General features: G+C 36.3%; 1 long non-coding RNA gene across 2 annotated transcripts in view; it reads right to left on the bottom strand.

The window, feature by feature from the left end:
• The window catches only part of LOC131480552 (uncharacterized), a 148,658-nt gene extending 138,031 nt beyond the window's left edge, over positions 1–10,627 (bottom strand). For both annotated transcript variants that reach the window (XR_009245624.1, XR_009245623.1), the window contains exon 1: positions 10,491–10,627. This is a non-coding gene — a long non-coding RNA (uncharacterized LOC131480552). The remainder of the gene's footprint in view (positions 1–10,490) is intronic.
• Positions 10,628–12,094: the final 1,467 nt, after the last annotated feature.

The raw sequence follows: 12,094 nt of genomic DNA, 5'->3' as shown, positions 1-12,094 counted from the left end.
AATCCCTTTCTTTTGGTAAATTGAATCCCTAAGTGTCATTCAGGATGCTGTAGGAATAATGTAAGGAAATGAGATTCTGACTTCCACAGCACTTTTTGTTGATCAGTACATGGTCATTGTGGTATATTGGTAAAAACACAGCTTTGATCTTGCATGTTCTATACACTTTATCCGCTTCTTACTGCTATAGTACATGACCTAATCCAGCAAGAATAAAATCATCACAAAATAATAAAATTTCACCCTACTTGCAAAGGACTTAGATTTGGATTATAGATTTTGTTTGAATGATGTTCTGTAATTTCATATGCCAACAGTGGAGCATAAATCCTGACCTGCCGCCTTTCATTACTGAAACTCTTGCCACCAAGTAACTTTTACAAAGTCAAAAGATAAATCTGGATTTCCTAACTCATTGGAAATGAATTTCTTTGCTTCGAATAACTAGTAAAAACTTCAGGGTTATAAAAAATTGGCTTCAATTGGCTTGTGGAGAGAAACACCTCATAGGATATATTTTACTATTCTATTGGTTTGCAATGATCTTTATACTCTAAGTTAAAAAAAAAAACGCTCAATATCTACATCTTTACTAGTCTCACCTTTTCTCTTACGAATACTACTTTTAGTTCTTTCACCTGGTTTCACTGTGCTAGTTTGTCGAGGAAGTAGTTCACAGGAAAACAAAGGTTAATGTAGAATGTGACTGCACTGGGAATGTGCTCTTTCTGTTGAACAGCAGGATTGTCCCCACACTTTCAGAAACATTACTTCCTGTCTTCATCTTTTTTTAAATTTTTAATTCATTAATTACATTGTATTATGTGACACAGTTTCATAGGTACTTGGAGTCTCCCCACCCCTCCCCAAACCCTCCCACCATGGTGGATTCCTCCACCTTGTTGCATAACCACAGTTCAAGTTCAGTTGAGATTCCCCCATTGCAAGCATATACCAAACATAGAGTCCAGCATCTTATTGTCCAGTCAAGTTCAACGGCTTCTTAGATATACCCTCTCTGGTCTGAAGACAGAGCCAGCAGAGTATCATCCCGATCAACTAAAAGCTCCAACATACCATCAGCAAAAATTTACATCATTATGGAATTGACATAGTAATGAGTAACCAATATGTTAAAAATAAATGCGAGTTCTTAACCACCTTCTGTGACCACCTCATTGACATTTCAATTTTAGTTTTTACACAACATATAACATACATAACATAACATGTTATACATAACATCATATCATCTTAAATTAAGGCAAACATGTGGTATTTAACCTTTTGGGATTGGCTCATTTCCCTTAGCATTATGGTTTCCAGTTTGGCCCATTTGGGTGATAGAGGGCTAATCTCCAGAATATACAAAGAACTACAAAACAACCAAAATGTCAAAACAAACAAGCCACTCAAGAAATGAGCACAGGAAATGGGCAGACACTTCACAAAGGAACAAACCCAAATGGCAAATAAACATATGAAAAAATGCTCAAGTTCCCTGGCAATAAGGGAAATGCAAATTAAAACATCAATGAGGTACCACCTAATACCAGTAAGACTGGCCCACATGAATAAAAGCACCAACAACACTTGTTGGCGAGGTTGCAGGGAAAAGGGAACCCTACTCCACTGCTGGTGGGGCTGGTACAGCCTCTATGGAAATCAGTATGGAGAACATTTAAACAACTCAAAATCAACATACTGTATGATCCAGCAATAGCACTCCTAGGAATATATCCAGAACACTTGTTTTATGAGAAACCAACATGCACTCCTATGTTCATAGCAGCACAATCAGTAATTGCAAAAACATGGAAGCAGCCAAAATGCCCATCAGCAGAGGATTGGATAAGAAAGCTATGGTTCATCTACTCCATGGAATACTACTCAGCTATTAAAAAAAACAAAATGCTGTCTTCATCTTTTAAAAAAAATCCTCTTATCTCCTAATTTCAATGATGGAAATTATTCTACCAGCCAAAGAGATTCTGGCTTACTAGAAAATTATGAAAGATTTGTGATTAGAAAAAAAGATCTAGATTCAAACAGTTGGGGTATTTAAATAAAATAGGTTGAGAAAGGGGAGAATTTTTTTGTGGTTCCATTTTCTTTTCAAAATATAAATTCTCTACATAAAAAAAGAAATGTTAGATATACAAAAGTAGAGATACTTAATGAAATATCTAGTAAAAGCTACATTCCTGAGAGTAAAACAGACATGGATAAATTATTTTATGCAAAATTCTTTATAGTAGATTGAATAATCATTAAAACTTTTAAGACCTTCCATGGTTTTATAGTGGTTATTTTTTTACTTCTCGTCTCTTTGTATGTGAGATTTATAATCTTGGTATTGCTAAAATAAAGTGGGTAGTAGCAAGTAATGTGATGCTCAATTTGGGAGTGAAAGAAGAATTTTCAAAATAGCATATTAGTTCTGAATTTGGAATTGATAATGTCTTTTCAATTATTACTTAAGTTTTTGTGATGTGTTAGGGGATGGAAAACTGGCAGACATAAAAGTATATTAAGATTCTTATAAACACAATATGAGGCAAGAAGAACAGTTTACCAATATCTGATAAGCTGTGTAAGTTTTGACCTAGTGCCTTTAGAGCTAGAACTTCCTCTGTTTTGAAAGAGAAGGTCACACTAACAAGAGTCCTAAAGCAGGGAAGAGAAGCTGAATCTTGAAGTAGATGATTTGACATGTCCCCACCACAATGTGAAATATTGCATAAATCACAGAAAGTGTTATTTAATAAACATCAAACTAAAATTTTGGATTTATTTTTTGATTAATATTTATGTAGCATGGTAGATCAAATATATTCTGCGGGTCAGTGAAATTTCAAGGTTTAAAACTATAAGAAACATTAAATGAAAATTTCAACACACTATTTCGCAACTAACATTGCTGAATATTTTGAATTTGCATTTTAAGAAGGCAATCAAGTGCTAGCTTTTTCAATTGTTATACACCTAGACCACTCAATAAGAATCTATTCTGTATCAACGAGGGGGGTAAATTGGGAAATAGAAAGATATTTAATGATAAAATAGAAAGGATGAATAGGAGAAAAAAGGAAGATAGATGAAATAATACATCTAATAAAATATCATGTGCTTTGAAAGAGATCTGGAACTCAGAAATTAATATCCCAAAATATGACTCTGTGGTATGCACATTTACTTTGAACTGACAGAGCTTACAAAGCTGTAAATGTAGAACAGACCTTTCTCTGAATTTCCTCTATCTACCACAAGGCTGGATCCTTCAGATCAACTGTGTGAGCGCCTTCCTGAGATAGCAAGAGGCAGTGGTTTATACTGCAGTAAGGAAGACTAAACACTGTACCCAGAGTCCAGATGGACCTTGGCAGGAGTTATCATCCATTCTTCAGCCCATTCATCCATCTCACCTAAGACTCATCTAAACCTTCTCCCAGAATTGTAAAGAAAGTAGATGTGCTTCTAAATCTCATTGAATTCCTAGGTACACAATTTCCTGTGATGCACCTCTGTACATAATACATCTTTTATTAATCTATTATCAATTCATTTCATAAACTCACATTATCAAATATCAAAGGTTTACTACTATAAAAGCCATGTGTAATGTTTCTGAATATGTAGATAAGGCACCAATTTTTGAGCATGAATCTGTGTGAGACTATTTTTAATTTTTAGAATTTTTATGTTTTTATATAGATACAATGTAAGTTAGATACAATTCTGAGACTTAATGTTACAATACTATAGCTTTAATGATCTGTAATTACTTTAAAATTTACTGTATATAGGTGAAATGGTCATTTTTCCATTCAATTATTGTTTATAGTTTTTGTCTATATTCCCATTAAACTGGGATTTTTTTTTTTTGCTCATGATTTTTTACTCTTAACAGGTGAAATAGTAAACCTTATTTTACTGCAATGTAAATTTAAAATCCGTTATATCAAAAACTAAAAAAAAGGAAAGAGAGAAGGAAGCAGAGTGGGAAAGAAAGAGAGTAAGTAAGGGGATATCATTATGTCTGTGGTGCTTCAAATCCAATCTCTAAATGTTTATTTCCTTTTACTTCCAAAATGTTATCTACTGAGCCACTATTCATTTGTGATAGTAGTGTTTTTTATGAGTTGTGCCAAGCAACGCATTGACACATAGCTTTGATTACTTCCTACAGGAAGAGCATCACTTTTGTAAAAGTGCTGAGAGATTATAGACAAAGGAAACAGTTAAAAAAAAAACAAAAAAACTTGTCATCTCAATTTTAAAAACTAAGTGGAATAATTATTTATGCAATCTCCTAAACTTTGCCAACTTTATCCTTTGTTCTTCTATTTCTTTTTTAAACATTTATTTTATTTTTATTGGAAAGCCAGATATACAGAGAGAAGGAGACATGGGAAGTGGGGCTGCCGGGAGAGGACCGGCATCCATATATGATCCTGGTGCATACAAGGTGAGGACCCAAGCCGCAGGCTACCACACCTGATCCCAGGTTTTCTATTTTTCATTCCCCTCTCCCAAATAAGTGGTGATAGATTCTTGTCAATTTTATCTCGGAGATGCCTTTAACCTTATATGTCCAATTCATTCCCACAACCACCTCAATCCTAACTCTAAACATTTTGCCTGTCTCTTTTTCTCTTTTATTCCTTCAGCCATAGCTATTTTCTTAAAAATAAGGTTGATATTACGCTCATGTGTTCCAATTCTGTACTGGATCAGGCATTTGATATATTACTTAAGTTGCCTCTTGGTGTACTTTCATCCTACATCACAGTACTTTGTTCTAGTGCCCTGATGCTCTGCTTCTGATGCTACTTCCTGCAAATATGTATCCTGTGAGACAGCAAATGATGGTTCAAGTCATGAGGTTGTTCTTGAAACCCACACAGGTGACCAGGATTAAGTTCTGGGCTCTTGGCTTCAGATAATGGATGACAGATTTCTTTCTCTCTATCTCTCTCTGTGTGTCCCTGTTGTCCTCTTTCTCATCTTCCTCTCTCCCTTTCAAAATAAACATACAAAAATTTTCAAAAATAATTCCCTACTCCCTTTGCTGTTCACAAGATAAATTACAAATTTAGGAGTCTCAGAACTTGGATTCTTGTTAACCAGTGTACTGTGTCACCTCCCCTTGCCACTTCCAAGATGCTCTATTTATTCTGAGTTCCCTGATACACTAGTTAGATTCATGTCATGACTCCTCTGCAGGTGCTTTTCCACATGTCCAGATACTTCTCAATTCCTAAGTAATGATCACTGGGGCCTCCTGATGTTGGCAATAGATCCTTGTACTCAATACTCCTACAGACCTTTGGTTCTTAAGTTTGAAGCTGCACATACCATTGTGCTTTGTAATTTAACAGCTTGTATGGCTCCTCCCCTTCACATGTGCTTTAATTTATTGACTCATAAAATCTGGAGTCCCTGTCTAATGCCCTTGTACTGCATTCAGTTTCTTAATATGAACACCCAGGAAACCTAAACTCAATAAAACTATGACACTGATCTCATTAAATAAGAAAAACATTAACAATGTTACTACCAATAAATAATACCAACAGTAAATACCTGTATAACACAGTGTTTTACATGCTTTACTTATGTTATCTCCTTTAATTGTCATGCCAATAGGTGCTATTGTTAGCTCTGTGTATACACAAGGAAGTTAACAGCTTTGAGAAATTAATTTCCCAAGGAAGTTCTGTCCTCAGATTTTCATGAAAGTTGTTAATTGGTTTTAAAAGAAACCAAAATTGACAAAATTTTTGTGTTCAGAATAGTTTTGTAAGTTCTGGGTTAAAGAGTGACAAATAAGTTTCTTTGTTGAAGGACCTTTCGTAATCTCCTAAAGGCCATATGTGTCTTCATCCCCTACACTGGCTATGGAAACTTGTTGGCAAGCACTTCCTTGTTAACACCAATGACCTCTGAAACAGACCTTGAGAATCGCTGCTGTAGTTACTTAGGGTGACACAGCAAAATCTGTCAGCAATCAGTTTTGTGATTCTCTTCTTTCTCCTCTCCCCATCTGGAAAATAGGTCACAAGTTCCACAGTCTGCATGACAGCAGTCAGTGAAAAAATACATCTAAGTCAGAAATTAATTTCTTTTATTCCTTCTGTCCTCCAAGCTTACTGTAAACAAAGAACCATAATCTTTAAAACTCTTTTTTTAGTGCTAGTATAGCTATTAATCACATACTGTAGTATAAAGATTCTTATGTAACAGATAAAAAAAACCCTTGGCAAATTTCTATATCCAGTTGAGAAATGTACATTAGAATTGTATAAATATTTAAATGAGCTTCTTTGTGTTTCTAAAGGTAGCAAACAAGATGTGCACAGGCTTAGGAGTACAGACCTAGGTCTGTACCAACAAGCTGTGAGGTAGCACCTCAGTTTCCTTTTTTGTGTACAAAGGGTACTCAACGAACAATCTTCAAGTATCTTGGAAGTCTAAAATCCACACACATGCAAATTACTCTCCCAGATTACTGAGTTATAGGACAGAAACACAGTAACTAAATTTCTAAACTACATCAGTAGGATTCCTCCCTCCTCCCCATTATTATAAAGCAATTTCTGCCAGTGAAATTAAATATAAATAGTAGGTCATGGAACATATCATCAAACAAAGTAAAGAACAAGGGCAAAAGGGAATAAAATTTTTACTGCTTCCTTGGTATATGTAATTTTTTTAGGCGAGAGAAATGGCAGATTCTTATATTCTGGTGTACAGGAACTATATGAATAAAACATGGCTGTGCAAATGAACTCACAACCTTATTCCAAAGCACCATTCGGGAAAAATACATTTACTGTCTCATCAACTTCCCCAGAAAAGTGAGAGTAAACCTGGGCACACAGACAACACAAAACTGTAACAAAAACCAAGGTAGAAATAAATCTGCTATAGGGTACAGATTTGATAGACATTTGAAGGTTTTCAAAACTCTAAGTAATATGCTAGTCATTTAAAATATTCCCACATTTATGCTTTCTCCTATCTTTCTATTCCTTAAGATTCATCTGTCAATTTTGACACACCTTTTAAGTAACCCCCCTCCCCCAAGCCTAAAAATCCAGACCACAGATGAACCCTCTTTGATTTGAACTATCTGATCAATTCATAGATCATTTACCTGGAAGGATTATTTGGTGAAGCTAGAGCAGCACATCAACCAGCAGCATCTGAGGCTGGGGAGGCAGAACGTCAACAACAAATTGTCATTGGCATTCCATTTATGAACCTTCAAACGGCATCAGATCTTTTCCATGGGAAACCAGATCAGGTCAGACTAGAGATGAATATTTCTTAACAAGCTAACCATCAAAAGAATTTACGTTTTGAATAAAAAGGCTATCATTTGTTGATTTGAATATCAAAGGGATCCACTGCAAACTCCCAGTCTAGAAAAACCTCCCTAAGCTACACTAGACAGGTGTTTAATAATCTATTATTAAGGCACTATTTTAGGTTACTCAGAATTATAAAAAATAGCTGTAACTGTGAAGCTGCAAATGGGACTGCACAAAGAAAGGAATGCTATTAACATACTATTAACAATTCAAAAGAATGAGTTGACATACCAATCAAACTTGTTAATTGACTGTCAATGGCCTGTCCCTGAATATACAACATGACTGCATTATAGATTTCAAATGCTGACAGGAAGACAGTTCCATTTGCATTAACTTCATAAACTGATCAACAACCAAACTGCCACATACATTTATAATGGGAAACTGAATCATTTCAATATTCATGGAGCTCTGTAATTGTAAATTAGCTACTGGCAAACAATACAATACTGTACATCCTCTAAAATACCCCAAATTTCATTGACCTACTTTCATTCTATTTTAAAAGAGAGGGAAAAGAAAGTTTTATCTTGAAGTGATCATTGCTTTAATTCATAGTTTGTGTCCCTAGCAAAATTTGCTTGCAACCCAATGGCTTACAGTTGCATTTTGGAAGTATCACTACACTAGAAAATATGTGATACAGGGCCCGGCGGCATGGCCTAGCACTTAAAAGTCCTCGCCTTGAACACCTGGGATCCCATATGGGCGCCGGTTCTAATCCCAGCAGCTCCACTTCCCATCCAGCTCCCTGCTTGTGGCCTGGGAAAGCAGTCCAGGACGGCCCAATGCTTTGGGACCCTGCACCCGCGTGGGAGACCCGGAAGAGGTTCCTGGTTCCCGGCTTTGGATCGTCGCAGCACCAGCCGTTGTGGCTCACTTGGGGAGTGAATCATTGGATGGAAGATCTTCCTCTCTGTTTCTCCTCCTCTCTGTATATCTGACTTTGTAATGAAAATAAATAAATCTTTTTAAAAATATATATATGATACAAAAGGTGATGCAAAAGTCATTGAGCATCATTTGGGGTTTTTGAAAACAGAGTAATATGAAATAAGACAGGATCATCTTTCCTTAGGTGACAGCTGAAGATCCATATGAAGAGATAGTTAGCAAGTAATCATTAACATAACGAAAAAAGGGTTATGAATTAGTCCTGCACTTCAATTATCTCAAACCCTATCCAGAAAACCTGCTGTTCTGAAGCCACACTTTACAATCTTTAATCATCCATCAATTTGGGAATCAATAACATCAATAAGTTGAGAAAGATAGATGAGGGCTAAAGGGAAGTCTTAACCAAACGCTTTATGAGAAATGTTTTCAAATTTGGTGTTATCAGCAGGGAGATATTCCTTTCAAATAGTCCATGACATCTTCAAGAATTAACACAGATTATTTTCTCCACAAAATTGTTTCCTCTAGAGATATATGTTAGTTTAGGTTCTAATTCTGTGATCATTTTTCAGTCATCACACCTCCAAGTAGAAATTGCTCAAATTTTGTGGAGCAAGCCAGGAGAATTCAAATGTATCCTCACAGTTTACTCTCAGTAACTATAGTAAATAAAATTTGTATCACAATATTTTGTTTTACTTTTCATGTTATTATCTACTAGTAAAGAAGTTACCAAATGAATTTATTAGTTGGACAGAAAAGTTGCACCAAATAATTTAATATTATTCTTAGACTATTAATTATCCTAAAATTTGGATTTTTAAAAAGATTTATTTATTTTTATTGCAAAGTCAGATATATAGAGGAGAGGCAGAGGGGAAGATCTTCCGTCCACTGATTCACTGTTCCAGTTACTGCAAAGGCTAGAGATGAGCTGATCCGAAGCCAGGACCCTGGAGCCTCTTCCAGGTCTCACATGCAGGTGCAGGGTCCCAAGGCTTTGGGCCGTCCTCAACTGCCTTCCCAAGCCACAAGCAGGGAGCTGGATGGGAAGCGGGGCCGCTGGGATTAGAACCAGCGACCATATGGGATCCTGGCATGTTCAAGAAAAGCACCTTAGCCTTTAGGCCACTGTGCTGGGCAAAATTTGGATTTTTTTTTTTTTAGCTTTTCCAAGCTAAGGAGTAGTATATATTCCATAACAATAAACCATACATATAATTTATACATACGTACACATTTACTTATGTTTAAAATAATCTTGTGTATAATAAAAAATAAATATAGTGATTATTGGGTATCCAGAGAGGATTGGGTCCAGAAACCCCCATGAATCCCCAAACTATGGCCAGTCAGATTCTTTTTATGAAACAGTGCAGCATCTATATTAACACTGCACATCTTCCCACATACTTTAAATCATCTCTAAATTCTTTATATTTTGAGCCAGGTGGCGTGGCCTAGTGGCTAAAGTCCTCGCCTTGAACGAGCCGGGATCCCATATGGGTGCCGGTTCTAGTCCTGGCAGCTCCACTTCCTATCCAGCTCCCTGCTTGTGGCCTGGGAAAGCAGCTGAGGATGGCCTAAAGCCTTGGGACTCTGCACCCGCGTGGGAGACCTGGAGGAAGTTCCTGGCTTCTGGCTTCAGATTGGTGCAGCACGAGCTGTTGCGCTCACTTGGGGAGTGAATCATTGGACGGAAGATCTTCCTCTCTGTCTCTCCTCCTCTCTGTATATCTGACTTTGTAATAAAATAAATAAATCTTTAAAAAAATTCTTTATATTTTCTGAATAATGTAAATGCAACACAAATAACTGTCAATACTATATTGTTTAAAGTATAATGACAGGAAAAAAGTATGTGCATGTTTAACACAGAAACTTTTTTCCAATATTTTCTATTAGCAATTGACTGAATTCAAGTACCGAGAAGGTCTAATATGTATATGTGTGTGTGTGTGTGTGTGTGTATTCATACCACATGTACATAAAATAAATGAGAGGGTTTCAAAAAGTTCATGAAAAAACATTACCCATCTCTTTATCTATATATGTATTTAGTCAAGAGGTAGAGAAAGAAAAGAGAGAAAGACAGGTAGAGGAGGAGGAAGGGAGAGAAAGAAGTAGGGGGAGGTGAGGGAAGAGGAAAAGAGATTAAGACAGAGAGAAATGGACTTAGAGAGCCTTTTGTTCCCTCGTTTACTTCTTAAATACTTGCCATAGCTGGAGACTGGGCTGGGACAAGACTGGGATTCAGGAATTCAGTCTAGATCTTTCATGTAAATGTCAGGAATTCAATTACTGAAGCCATCACCACTGCCTTCCAGGGTCCATATTATCAGGAAAGCTGAGTCATTACCTGGAGCTGGATAACAAACCCAGGTATTCTGATATGGCATGTCAGCATCTTAAATGGTGTCTAAAATGCTAGGCAAATCCTTTTAGAATCATTTTAGATTTACAGCAAAGTTGCAAGGTTCATAGTCAGTTTCTATACAGCCAGTTTGATAGTACATTTTTCATAACTAATGAACCAATATTGATACACATCACTATTAATTCATATTTTATTTGGATATACTTTCATTTGGCTATTCTGTTGTGGTATCTCATCTAATCAGTAGTTACTTTGTCTCCTTAGATTCCTTGGACTGTGACTGCTACTCAGACTTTCCTACTTTTTGATGATCTTGCCAGTTCTGCATACCACAGGCTGGTATTTCATGAATTGTTCTTTGATTTGTGTTTTAGGATATTTTTTTCTCAAGGGCAAGCTGCATGTATGAATTTTGGAGAGGAGGACCATGGCTTCAGAGTATCATTCTTGTAGGGTATACAGTTTTATGTTTGAAGCTTCTCAAGATATTTGATACAATAAAAATAGAGTATTTTGGCTATGTAGATGTAAAAGACAAGTAATTTAAATTATCACTCTCCACTATTTTTTTTCCTCTGAAATACATTACTTATTTTTCCAATACTTGTACGCTTATGTTTACTTGGTTCAATACTTGAAAATACCTATAACTTCTTTACTTTTTCAATAGTTTCTGCTTCCCTTTATTGCCTCCAGCCCTCCATATTATTCTCATTCAGATTCGTCCTGTAAGATCAGCATTTGCTTCCACTCCCTCCTTGTACTCTTTTGGCTGTGCTCTAATTTCAACTATCTCTGCTTCAAAGGTAAGCTGAAGACAACAGTACCTGTTTTTATGAAGGTTTACCGCTTTGTGAACTCATCTTCAGACTTTCTGAAATAACTTGAAGATAAAAGGACACTAAGCTCTAAGCCAAGCCCTGATACTATATTTTTAACCTTTGGCAGTTTCAGGCATGCATGGCTTAAAATATATAATAAATATGTTATATATTATACTATACTATATATAGTATAAAATGTATTATGTTATGCATTGCTTAATATCTATTAGGCCAGACCTGGCACAATGGCCCAGTGGTTAATTCTCACCTTGCACACACCAGGATCCCATGTGAACAATGGCTCCTGTCATGACTGCTCCACTTCACATCCAGCTCCCTGCTTGTGGCCTGGGAAAGCAGTGGAGAATGACCCAAAGCCTTGGGACCCTGCATCCACATGGAAGACCTAAAAGAAGCTCCTGGCTCCTGGCATCAAATGAGCTCAGCTCTGGCCTTTGCAGCCACTTGGGGAGTGAACCAGATTATGGAAAACATTTCTCTCTCTATCTCCTTCTCTTTGCAAATCTGCCTTTCCAATAAAAATAAATACATTAAAAAAATCTCTTGGACTATGAGAATATAATCTGAGAAATGTCTCATTAGATGGTTTTTGTTAC

The sequence above is a fragment of the Ochotona princeps genome, chromosome 6 (assembly GCF_030435755.1).
Source record: "Ochotona princeps isolate mOchPri1 chromosome 6, mOchPri1.hap1, whole genome shotgun sequence".
Taxonomy (NCBI): domain Eukaryota; kingdom Metazoa; phylum Chordata; class Mammalia; order Lagomorpha; family Ochotonidae; genus Ochotona; species Ochotona princeps.
Note: the sequence above shows the minus strand (reverse complement) of the source record. Positions and strands in the feature narration are given on the sequence as shown.